The sequence below is a fragment of the Epinephelus fuscoguttatus genome, linkage group LG10 (assembly GCF_011397635.1).
Source record: "Epinephelus fuscoguttatus linkage group LG10, E.fuscoguttatus.final_Chr_v1".
In the NCBI taxonomy this organism is placed as follows: domain Eukaryota; kingdom Metazoa; phylum Chordata; class Actinopteri; order Perciformes; family Serranidae; genus Epinephelus; species Epinephelus fuscoguttatus.
The window spans coordinates 14,143,457-14,156,744 of record NC_064761.1 but is presented as its reverse complement, the minus strand read 5'-3'; the positions used below and the strand labels follow the sequence as shown (position 1 = coordinate 14,156,744).

General features: G+C 40.2%; 2 protein-coding genes across 2 annotated transcripts in view; one reads left to right on the top strand and one right to left on the bottom strand.

Annotated features, from left to right (window-relative positions):
* Positions 1–13,288, top strand: part of lrrc7 (leucine rich repeat containing 7) — a 149,022-nt gene that overhangs the window by 16,053 nt on the left and 119,681 nt on the right. The window contains exon 2 of the mRNA XM_049587918.1: positions 6,700–6,982. The gene's annotated coding sequence lies outside the window, so the exon portion shown is untranslated. The remainder of the gene's footprint in view (positions 1–6,699; positions 6,983–13,288) is intronic.
* The window catches only part of ccdc17 (coiled-coil domain containing 17), a 42,288-nt gene that overhangs the window by 25,390 nt on the left and 3,610 nt on the right, over positions 1–13,288 (bottom strand). The window lies entirely within an intron of this gene.

The following is a 13,288-nucleotide window of genomic DNA, read 5'->3' as shown; positions in this document are numbered from 1 at the left end:
GTTGAACTTTTTAATGAGCTTTTGTAACCCTGTCATAACAATTTAAAATGTTTCAGTTTATGCAGTAATATAGTTAGTTTCACTCACTGATTGATTCAATTAATTTCATTCATCTGCTCCTTTTTTTCTTCTCTTTCTTTCGATCAGCAGATTGTAGGGAAAAGAGATGAAAACAAAGAGATGGACAGAGAGAAAAGAAAGATGGATGGACTCAAGGGAGGGAAAGCTCTCTGGCTGGCAGATCTGTTAGGAAATGTAGCAAGCAGTTGAAGAGTTTCTGGCTTGATCCCCAGTGCCTGACCGTGCCCACTACAACGCTTTGAATTACAATGAAACTCCTGAGGGCCTTTTTTTCCCTTGCTAAAGGAGGCTTAATTATTAACAGGTTTTATTAGTGTAAGCCATTAATAAACAATAGCATCCTGACTGTAATGCAACCTGTCAATACAAATGCTTCATGGTGTATTTAAGGTGTGTTTGAAACCAGGAAAGCCGCTTAGATTTGGCGGTGACATGTATATCAGTTGTTTTCTTGTTTTCTTTAATCTTTAAAACACTTCAGGCTGTGTTTTGGCCGATGATTTTGTCAGATAGGACCATAGTGTTACAGTAACATCCCACCTCCCTCCGAGGTGTCATTACCAGGTTTTCTGTGTTCACCATGCAACATGTACTTCTGTTACGTAATCTATATATTCACCTCACTGAGAGAAGGGAAGAGGAGAGAGGCAAGGAAAGGAGCGGAGACTAGATGAAAGAGGGGACATGAGAGGAAAGAAAGAGAAGAGGAAAGGAAAGGGGGGAAGGAAAGAGACAAGATGTGAGTTGAGGAAACAGGAGAAGAGAGATGAGATGAAAGGAAAGGAAAGAGGAGATAAGAGAGGAAGAGGAGAGGAAAGGGAAAATGAGAGGAGAGATGAAAGATGAGGAAAGAAATGAAGAGAGGAAAGGGAGGAGGAGAGGAAGGACGAAAAGGAGGAGAGGAAAAAGAAGAGATGTAAGAGGAAAGGGGAGAAGAGAGGATAGGAAAGGAAAGAGGAGATATAAGAGGAAATAGGAGAAGAGAGAAAAGAGGAAAAAGAGTAAAGGGAAAATGAGGGATGAGAGGGGAGATGAAAGGTGAGGAGAGGAAAGGGAAGAGGAGAGGAAGGATGAAAAGGAGGAGAGGAAAGAGAAGAGAGGTGTAAGAGGAAGGGGGGAAGAGAGGATAGGAAAGGAAAGAGGAGATATAAGAGGAAATAGGAGAAGAAAGAAAAGAGGAAAAAGAGGGAAGGGAAAAGAGGAGATGAGAGGAAAGAGGAGAAGAGAGGATACATGAATGGAGAGGAAAGGAAAGGCGAAGAGAAAGAAGGTGAAGGGAGAAGGGTGAGGAGAGATGGTAGGAGAGGAAAGGAGAAGAGAGGTGGGAAAAAGAAAGACAGCAACAAGAGAAGAGAGGGAAGAGAGTTGAGAGGAAGGAAGAAAGGTAAGGGAAATGATAAGGGAGAGAAGAGTAGAAAGAAAAGGAGACAAAGAGGAGATAAAAGGAAATGAGAGAGGAGGGGAAAAGAAAGGAAAGAGGAGATAAGAGAGGGAATCACAGTATGGGACCATTGTGAGTTTCATCCCCTAGGGCGACACTCTCCATGCATCCTTCCTCAAGTGTCTCTTGCCCTCCTATCTCCTCCTCCTATTCCTTCTTCCTCAACTGCCTCCACTCTTCACTCCCCCTGTCCTCCCTCCTCATGTCCCCGCACTCTAAGGGAGGGGCATGCAGATGATGAGATGTATGGATTGTTTCTCTCTGTGTCTCCCCCTCACCCCATCTCATCACCTCAGTAATGCAGGAGGAGAATGCATGTGGCTTTTTGCCTTACATTGTGTGTGTGTGTGTGTGTGTGTGTGTGTGTGTGTGTGTGTGTGTCAGGGCCTTTATGTAGATTGTGTTGTCATTTTGTGTGTGTGTGTGTGTGTGTGTGTGTGTGTGTGTGTGTGTGTGTGTTTCTCTGTGTCAGCGTCCCAGAAAAGGCGGACCTCAGGGAGTTGTGCTCCACTTTTACTCCTTTATTAATTCACCCTTCGCTCCCACTCTGTTTGCCAGGATGGACGGGATGGAAGGAGAGAGAAAGAGGGTGTAAGAGGAAAGGGAGGACAAGTGAGCTGAAGTGAATGAGTTCAAAGAAGAGTCGAGACAGAGAGTAAACACTCGTTTTTGTTGTTTCTCTCACTCTCGCATTCACAGATGAGAGCATATTAAGGAGAAAGTACTTTGCGTCTGACTGTCAAAGACGATGAACATGTTGGTTATTTTAACAGCAACCCATTTTCACCAGCAATCACTCCTAAAATCCTTGAGAAAGTGCAGCTATTCATCCAACAGGAGGCACTGGCTTTGTTTCTTTTTCTTCACAGATAAGAACAGGGTGAAGCAGCCAACAGACTGTGGGTGGGCAGGGGAGTCAGCTTTCAGAGTATTTAGAGAGAGAAAGACTTTGTCTGCGGAAGCTTTTTGAAACTGTGGGGAGGACCACAGGACAGTTTCCTTCCATTCATTGGTCTGTTCTTCCATTTATTTGGTGTAACATCTCAGATACACTGAGAAGATTCTTAGGACACTTTAAGGAACGGTACTTGTTTCACTGTTGTATTTTAGCTCTGTCAAAATGAAATGGCTTGTTAATTGACTTTGGGGAAAACTGCAGTTTGTTGGGGATGTATCTTATGCATGGGTGAAACCTAAGTCTCTCAAGATTTGTACAGTCTCTGTAGCCGTTCTCATTCCCAGGTCATCGAACACGCCCTTCTAGGTCTCAGTTTTCGAGGGATTGGGCCCTAAGGGCTGTATGTGATAAGCAGGGTCCTGATGTCTACTCTGTATGCTACTTTATGGCAGGGGTGTAAATAGAGACAGTGCAGACAGTTCGGTTGCACTGGGGCCCGTGGGGTGGAGGGGCCCGTAGAGAGAGCAGGCCCTTGCAAGTGATAGAGATTGCCACCTTGAATATCTGTGTTCTAAGAGGATTAATAAGAGAACATTCTTAATTTAAAAACAGTGCCATTTGCTGTATGTCATGGTTTACTTTTTTATTTATTTTTAAATAGACAGTTGCCATCTAAAACTAAAAAACTAATTTCTTCCTTTATTTGATATTTTTGTCAGATATGCAGTGATGATTGCTGGGTAATATGTATATTGCTGTTGTCCAGTGTCAAGTCAATACATGCACGATAGCATGCACTGGGGCTTTATGCTGCTTTATGGGGAGCCAAAGAAGGGATGGGAGGATCTAGTTGGATTTATTTAACAGCCAGGCTGCAGTGTTTTGTATACAATAACTTAAAAGTAATGTGTTCAAAATTTTACAAAAAAAAAGTTCAAATGCACTGGCAGTGAATTACATTACTATTACTTATAGTATCAAAAATAAAAGAGTTCATTTGAATCATAATTTATTTGTTGAATGCAGTTATCAAATTAAAGTAGTGAAATAGAATCTGAATTGTAGTAGAGTGGAAATATAAAGTAGCAGAAAATGGAAAAACTCACATAAAGAACAAGTATCTCAAAACTGTACTTAAAAACATGTTAATATAAATGTACTGAGTTACTTTCTCCCACCTCTAACTGTGACAGTAGAGAGTAGTGCTAGAGCAACAGTAACAATACAAAAACAAATAGTGACAGCAAAGATGCAGCTGGTAACAGAGATACAAACCTATAAAGAGTGAGTTACAGAATGCACTTGTAGGGGCTTTTATTTTGAAAGCGGAAGAGGGATTGATAAGTGTGGAATTGCATGGTGTAAAGGATAAATTGAGAATAAACTGTCTCTGTATAATACGGTATATTTAAATACGATATTTGTATGTGTGCTGGTATCTAGGCTAACTCTGTCTCTCTAATCATAATCATACATTCGACACAGGCCTTTGTCTCCATAACGAACTTCACAATGACTCATGCTGCGTAGCCATGGTGACGAGCATCCCCACATTATTGGATGTCATTTGGATTGCTTGGACAGAAAAACAGACTCACATGCCGGCAGGCTGCTGCTGCTGTTATCTCATTGTTGGTTTGTCTTACTGATTATCCCAACACCAGGGAAGAATCATTTTACATTACCGAGCAATACTTCCATTTCATTTGTGCTCTGTAGAGATTGAGTTGGGTGTTAATGAACTGACTGTAATCAAGAAAGAATGATGTACAAGTTTTGTGCTGAGGGCACAAGCAGTCACCCTTATATTAGTCACCATGTGTGGGAAACAAATGGTGTGTAGTTTGTGTTGTAGTTCACATTAATATAAGATAAAGAGTCCATCTCTGGAAGTGGTGAAAGATCTATTAAGGCGTTTTGAACTCAATGTGTAAATCACTATACTGTGCATACAACCTACATACTATACAACTGTAATGATGGATGCAGCCAGGAAGTGTAGGTGGCAGGAACTCGCATGAGGATGTTAGGCCTGATAATAAGTAAAATTAATGAAAAACTTCATGCCTGAACAGTCATGCCTTTGTTTTCTTTGTTAAATAATTTAAATTCTGAGGAAAAGTAACAAAACTGATGATTTGTACAGTGATTAAATTGAGTTAGACTGATTTTCAGTGTAGATTTTTTTTTTTTTAAAAAAAGCAGCTTTTATTTGCGGTGTTAGGACTACAAATAAAATAAAACTATGATATTCTGAGGAGTGTGCTGGCAAAAGAGAGATAAAAGAAATCGCACGATACAGAGGCAGAAAATCATTAGTATAACCCTTCATTTCACTCTTCACTGAAGACTGCTATTGTCTTCCATCAGTGCCAGAACAGTCACTTTGTTATTACACAGATGTGACAAAGCATTAACCCAACGCTGTCACACTGAGATTTTGTGCATGTTTTATCTTAACCGATTGTGTTAATGGAGATGAGAGCCAAGTATTTTCTTTTTTAAGTAACAAAGGAAAGGCGGTTGGAGTCAGCACAAAGCACAAAGCTTTTATTGTCATTTGGGGATTACTAAATCATAAAATATCCAGTTTGTTACTGTTAATAGTTTGACAGTTCCCTAGTCTTTATTTTTTTGGTTTTGGTTCGCTATGTTCATGCTAACAATGACACCAAAACATTGCTGCATGAGAGCTTTGGTGCGTCTTTATCAGACTGTTGGCAGTGGTTTCCAGGTCTTTATTAGTTTGGGGAAGTTTACACTCCAGCAACTTTAGCTAAACTTGGGGTGCCTGGTGGCTTTTTGGGTCAAGCAAGTGTCCCATATACAAAGGTAGTGTCCTTGCACAATGACAAACAATTACTGATCTGGACAATGACACAAAAATTTAACCTGTGTGTTGCTTGTATGTTTTCTTAATAATACAGTTTATAGAAATAGTTATATTTTTTAGGCAGATGCTATTAGCACCGGGGGGTGTACACAACCAATGTGGCTGTTTACACCTGGGTGTGTATTCCTGGGGGTTCAAGCGACATGAAAATATGACATTAACACGAACGGGTCTATTCAGCTATTCTCCTCAAGTATATGTACATAGTGTCCATTCAGCAGCTTTATACATCCTAATAACCAAAACTGTCAACTAAGTCTAAAAATAATAAGAAAGTGATGACACACATAAAAATCAAACCCCAGTCTCCTGTGTGAAAAACTCATGCTTGACCCACTCATCCGACCACATTTTGCTCCCTCCATCGCCTGTGTCAATCTTATACTAAGTCACCTGACTTTGTGGTAACACTTGTAAGTAATCTAAGAGAATATCTGAGATTGGCTAGTATTAGCCCTAACCATGACCTCTAATCCTAACTGCCTCAGACCTCTATATGTCAATGTGATGAGTACTAGCCAATCACAGCACACATTGGGATCCATAATAACCCGTCATGAAAACTCAGCCTTGTCTCCTAGAAATTACATTTATAAACAATTAATTTGAAATAGCAAATACATTTTGAGGGAAACGTAATGTAAGGCAAATTATGTTTTCTGCTAACATAAAGACAAAATGCTGATAATAAACTTGATAATAAAATGTATTTCAGTCGTTTTCTGCCGAATTGCGATACACTATCCACATGTAATGACTAGAGTGTTATTTTTCTCTTACCTTTGGACACAAACCCTGGAATTCTGGTGTCAAGGTCCTGAGCTTTGTACACCCATCATCCCCAACCACCTCCTTGTGAATCCTGCACTATACAAGAATGTAGTGTTTCATCACCTGAAACAAACTTTGTCTCTCAACATAATCTAGGCAGCAATTCTGTTGCCACAACAACATAATTAAGAAAGCAGTTTAGTAACATACAAATGTAATTTCTAGGAGACAGGGTTGAGGGATGGGTGTAAAAAGCTGAATAGCTGCAGTGAGACTATTCTCACCTGGCTGCAAATAGGCACTCTGTATTTTTGGCACGCCATCAAAAACTCAAGTCAGCTGGAGATGGTGTTTTCAGCCAACTTATGTCATGTCAGCCAACTAAGTCAAAGATTGATGGCTGTGGATGAGCCTGCTTTTGTCTATCTCTGTCTGAGGACCCACACTGTTCCGAAAATTACCATGAATTACTCAGTAAATCTGCCTTGTGTTGTTGTAAACTGTTTATGTGTCGAGGAAGAACAGTGTGGTGACTGTAACTAAAGGGAATGGGGCTTAGCAAAGTGTTACCTGATTCAGAAAAATGATTTTTCTTTTCATTGTCTGTTTGCACAGGAAACCTACATGAAGACGGTAGAAGAAGATTCCCAGAGAAGACTACTATTGACTGCTTAACCAAACGACTCACAGACACGAACATGTTCAGCAGAGCGTGGTACCCATAAGGCCTTGCAGGGGCCCAGTGGGTGGGGTTACAAGGAGGCAGAGATGAACCTGACCAACCACAGGCCGTCACCCGGGGATATAAGCTCCACCAACCACTGATCTTCAGGGTGACTGACAGCTGGACCAACGCCTCATACGCCGGCATTTCAACCTTCATTGGCCCAAAGTACAGGTAGGAAACGAGGGGTAGGGGAGGAGCTTTTGTATCTCAGATTCTCAGAGTTGTGTTTGTCAGTATCAGTGGCAGTCCTAATTATCACCCTGACCATGGAGTTGGTGAAGGGGTGATGAAAAGGGGAGCTGAAGGGTGAGGAGGATGAGGTGTGGGAGATAGGGAATGTGCTGGAGGGGCTATATAAGCGAGGTGAATAGGACAATACTATAAACGAAAGAGTAGGAAATAAAGGTTAGAGTAGCTGTCCAACCACATCTAAAAATGTAACCTTCTGGCTACATTCTGGCGCCTAACCCTGTCTCCATCCAATAATTTTGTCTTTGCAGTCTCTGTGCAGTCATAAAATTGTGAATAATGGCACATACTCTCAGACAGTGTGTCCTTGAAAGTATTTGTTGTGTGGCACTTGATTGTACACAAGTAAAATGATTGAAAGTAATTGTGTGAGGAGTGAATTAAGCTTATACTTTCTCACCTCTGCACCTGACAATTGCTGTCTGCAGTGGGCGTGATTGTTGGTTTTTGGAAAGTTACAAAAACTGTCAGACGCAGTCCCTCCAATTCACACTTCCAGTAAAGGCTGAAGGCAGCAGTTGGCACACAGCACAACCAGGTTTCCAGCCAGCCACAGAAAAACTGCAAACGACTACTACTGTACAATGGAATTCATGTTCCTATGTAATTTCAGTGACACACCAAGCTGCTATTATTCCACCGGATTGCTGTAACTGACGTCACACTGTGTGATAATAGGCAGCACAAGCACACAGGTACTCAGGTGACAGTGAAATTGCAGCTGTGGCAGCAGTAGCAGCTGGCAGATCAGTTTTGTTTTACCACATCAGCCACTGAGGTACAAGAGAAACTTTTAAACACAAACCAGGGTGTTGATAACAGTTAAAATCAGACAAGCAGTGAAAACAAGCTGATACTGAAATAATTATCTGTTGAAAGAAACTTTTTCCATTTCAAAGCTGATTATATTAATCAAAAACAAATTTTGTGTAATGTGTCACTTGAGAATGAGTCATTAAAATCAAAACAGTTGGAAGCAAGAATGTGCATAGCAAACTTCATGGTAATCTGACTAATAATTGTGAGATATCCTGTGTGCCAAGTGAATAAGATTTTTTCCACTGTGAATGGGTGGGGTTCATCCTCTGGAGAGCATGACTGTGTTTAGTAAATTTCAAGGAAATCTGCCACTTAGTTTTTCTTGTGATTTTCCTTTACTGTGTGCAAAGGGAAGGTTTGGCCTGATGGTGATGCAAGAAGAAAGAGAAAACCTTATTTCTCTCACAGCCAGAGCAAATGTTATGGAAATCTAACCATAACCAAAAACTTGTGTTCAAAGTTATTCATTTGATCTGCAGGTGGCATTAGAAGAAATAAATCGAAGATGTATCTTGTCTTGGAGCCTAGTAAAGGTCCCTTGTAAATTAACATTTAAATTCAGATATTAATTCTGTACACGTGGACATTTTGGGAGTGCTAGAGGGGACATCCTCTGTGGACCATGACCATCCAGAGCAAATGTTGCTGCAATCACGCAAGTCATCCCAACATGTTATCATCCCAGCTCATCAAATACCAACGTGCTCAGTACCTTTCTGCATCAGTTTTGAACGTTCGGGGATTGCATGTCAATTTACACACGTTACGTGTATTATATCTTTTTCAAATACACTGCTTGTCACAAGAAATGTACAGCTTCTGCGAGTTAAATGCATCATATACTTGTGAAAATATACTCACGACATAGGTAAGACACTTTGCTTTTAGGTGTACTTCTTCAAGTTTAGGCAACAAAAACAGGTGTTGAGGCATAGAAAAACCACTATGATTTGACTTAAAATAAGTAAAATTGTTACTCGTGTAGTGTAACATCATGTGACATACATCACTACCACAGCATGCTAAACATCCTAGCACACAACATATCTCAATTGACTTTTGGTTTCACAAAACAACGGGCTCCCGGGTGAAAGTCTGGAGTTTGTTTGCTCCATCTACCTCCCCTTACACCTGCTATGTAGACTTTTCCGCTCTGTATACCACGGTAGTTAACCACAGTGTCGGACGTTGCTGCTGCCTGGTGTGTATCATACCGCCGACAAGGATGTCTTTATGCGTGAGTGACTGCTGGACAGGGCCACTGACCAAGCGTTGGTATTTGACGAGTTGGGAGTGAGACCAGGATGGTCATCTAGATATCTTGCTTGAAAACAAAGCTGTCCCAAAAATGGAAAAACTATCAATCTTTGTGTTGTAGACAATAGTGTTGTTTGAAAGTCAGACTGAACTTGTAACTGAAACAATAAAAAAAAATCTTCCAACACATTTTGGGTAAAAGTGCTCACTCAGAAAATTAATTGCTTGAAAACATGACAATGAAATTCTAATTGACCAAACGCTGGTCATTGTAATTATCCAACTAGCTATAAAACTAACCGTGACAGGCTTTAATTGTTGTACAGTGGATATATTGCTCAAGATTTAGACACGTTTTCACTGAAGGATCTGTGAAATGACATTACAATGATGAAGACAGTAATAAGATCTTTTATTGATGAGCATATTGGTACTCAACCACACACCATAGCCAGGTTATGTTCCTCTTGTGGACAGACGTTCTCATCAAGTTCCAAATGTCTGCTGTGGGAATAAAGTTTATTGCCCAAGACGTTCATAGACAGAGATGAGTCTGTCACCAGTTAGATCTCTGACTAATGAAGGACTATTTCCCATCATGCTTCTTTCACATCCTTCAAAGCAATCTGCGTTGAAGAATCCCTCTGAAAGTTTGTTGTGGATCCTCCTTGTTGAACCTTAAGTTAAATATTACCGGATAAGTATGCCGTACCTTTACAGCTTTTTTGGCTCCCAACAAGGAAATAAAAACTGAGTAAGTATTAAAATGTGATGTAGGATATGTTTCACTACACCCTTGGTGCGTAACTGTGTGTGTATTTTTGAGTGGGTGTTTGTGTGGGCGTACATAGGCCAAGTTAAGTGTAGCAGCCTCATTGTGTTTTTCTCCTTGTCCTTCCTTCTTTTCTCTCTCTCTCCATTTCGTTCTCTCTGTCTACTGTTGCTGTGGTAACCAGTCCTACTCAACCCTGTTCGCTGAGTCAGGAAAAGGAGGGTGTAGTTTGACTGGGGTGGTCCTACCAGAATCACTAGGTGGCATCTCAGACCCATGTACCAACCAGCAACTAGGTGCTCTTAGGAGTTTGGAGATATCAAATCACATTTAGTGGAATCACTCTGATAGACTCTGACTCCGACCCTTTTAAGCAGCATTTCACTGATGTCTCATTTGGCCCTGTAGCTCATATATGGTTATATTTTATGACGTAGGCTATGCTAGGATTTTTCTTTTTCAAAGATCCCGAGATGAAAGTTGAACTGGCCATTTGAACCTCCAAGAAAACTGTGACTTTCTGAGATAAAGTGCATCTTCAGAGGTGACCTCATACTGCACCTGGAGCTGAAACTGAGTCATCATAAATGTTTTAACAGCCCATCCTTTCTTCGCATCATATCATTCTCCCTTTGTATTTCCATAATTTATATCCCACTGAAAGGCCCAGTTAAAAGTCCAGTGTGTAGGGTTTAGGAGATATATTGGTAGAAATGCAATATAATATTCATAGCTATGTTAACAGTAGCTCATAATCACCTGAAAATAAGAACTGATGTGTTTTTGTAACCTTAGAAAGAGACGTTTATATCTACATATGGAGCGGTTCCTCCTCTACAGCGCTCGCATGTTATCCTACAGTGGCCAAGAACAGACAAATGGCTCTAGATGAGGCCATTCACCTTTTTGCGTCAGCACACGGGAGGGGTTTCAGCTGGTTGCAATGTTGCAACCTCACCACCAGATGCCGCTAAATCCTGAACACTAGACCATTAAGATGAATCTATTTGTATTTAATGTCCCGACCATGTGATTTGACATAACATCACATTAAAGGAATAGGTTAACATTTTGGAAGACAGACTTAATTGCTTTATTTTCAAATGAGGGATGAGAAGATGGATATCAATCTCACGTCTGTGCAATAGGTACAGAAGTAGAGTTAGAATGTGGTTAGTCTAGCTTAGCATAAAGACTGGAGGCAGGAGAAAACAGCCTGTATCTCCATTTTGTTTGTATTGAATTTACCTATTACTGCGTCAGCTTTTGAGTCTGTATGTGTGAACTGCTCATAACATATCATATATGTTATGTCCTGAGGAAACAGAAAGTTTCATGCGCTTATTATATTTACATGCTGGTACAGAGTGAGGCAGGTTTTATGCTCCTAACTTCTGCAGCAGTCAAACACACTCAGTTGCCAGTTTACCAGCTATACCTAGCTTAAACTAATGCTGTCTCATACAACAGTCTCGCAATGAATCCTTTCTGAAAACAATTCTGTTGAGTTTTTGTTCACACAGTTTCAGAGACGTGTTAATTCAACTATATGGTTTTGGAGGCTGTGATTTGTAGTTAATTGTATTGTGTTCTACTGACAGGTGCTTCTGTTATATTGTTTACCCACCTTTGTTGTGTTTATTTTACCACAAAAATACATAAAAGCATACAAGTACCTCATCCATTGGGAACTATGTTTTTCTCACAGAGCCCCCCCACAGACTCAGTGGGGGACTCACCACAATGAATGAGCTGTAATTAACACAAGGGTAGAGTGCATGCTGGATGGCATGATTCACATGCACACCTTAAAAAAAGGGATCCTAAATTTGAGAAACAGCGTATGGTGTTGTGCTCGATTATGTTTGCAATATTTGTTTTTGGCCAGTGTGCTTCTTTAAATAACTCCTTTGTGAGTGGCATTTGCTGTAATGGCTCCTTTGTGATTGCAGTTTCTTCTCCGTAGAAGGGGACAGTTAAGCAACACAGAACAGTTGGGCAAGTCCATAGTAATTGAAGCAATTGCAAATGAATCCCATGGGACTCTATCTTCAGTCTGAGCTGAACTGAATGGAGTTAATGGCTTTCGTGAACAACTCCTATGTGATTCAGTCCTGAGGCCACATTACAGGAACATCCGAATGAGAAAATCCTATTTTAATCCCACTTAAGGAAGCAATTTGGAGGGTTTTTTTTTCCAAGACAGAGGGACTGTTACTGAATGCAATGTCTGTTGTCAATCATGCTGTAATATAGCAATCTGCAAATCACCCTCAATCTGCTGCAGGAACACCAGATAAGTTTATCAGACAGCATGATTCAAGATTGATTTCTTGCTGAGCTATATGAGCACCTCTTACTGCTCTTTCAGGAATTTCAAAGTCATGACTTGTAATTACAAGTGTACTTACCTCAGAAAGTTTGCTAAACTGTATTAATAGTCCATTTTACCGCAACTCTGTAAAGAACTTTTCAATGACACAATGCAGTAACTTTAATGGGTAAATTTATTATAAAATTCTATATTAGCATCAATATAGCATTGTTTATTCATAGTGACATTGTTCTATTGTATGTTGAAATGACATGAAATGCCAAATAGAGTAGGTGTCAGATGGCCATATTTGATGTGGCTCACACATTATAGTTGTGATTTGACTAAAGCTTGAACATAGGTAAGGTTTAGCCATTGTTATACTGTGATTGAGATAATGTGAATATGTGCTGAGTTTAAGTATAAGCATAATCACCATAAAGTAGTGGTGTCATTGAGTGACAGTGAGAGCATTTGCAGAGAAAGGTGCAAAAACCTGAAAAGGCATCTCCTTGGACATCAGAAGCATAAAGCAGAGCTCATGCAGGAAGACAAATAGAAAAGGAGGTACAGAGAAGTCCATTAACATGGTAGAAAGGGTGAAAATGTTGCCAGGACCAAGGCTGGGACACAGAGCTGCCTCCTAATATTGGGTTAACTAAGATCATTCAGGGAATTCCCTGATTGGCCAGATTACAGGCAACTAGTGCCATTTGGAAAGTTCAGTTATAAGGAAAAAAAATCCTTGTTGGCCCACATTGATTTTGGAGTTTGCCCAAATTAATTTTTAAGGGTTTTATGAGCACCAGTGATGAAGTAGAGTCTTGCAACTGAATTTAAATAAGGAAATCACACAAACTGGAGAGATATGTTTCAGTTCAGTTAACTCTGTTTTTACCAGGATAATCTACTCAGTTTCAGAGCTACTTTCCGAGGAGTCTTTAGCACATAACAAACAATAACACAATAAGATAAGTTAAAGTTTTCAAACTGTGAAAAGTCTGTTTGTTGAGTACTGGTGTGCACATTTGTGCCTGTAGACTTGTTTGTTCCCTGTCAAACTGTC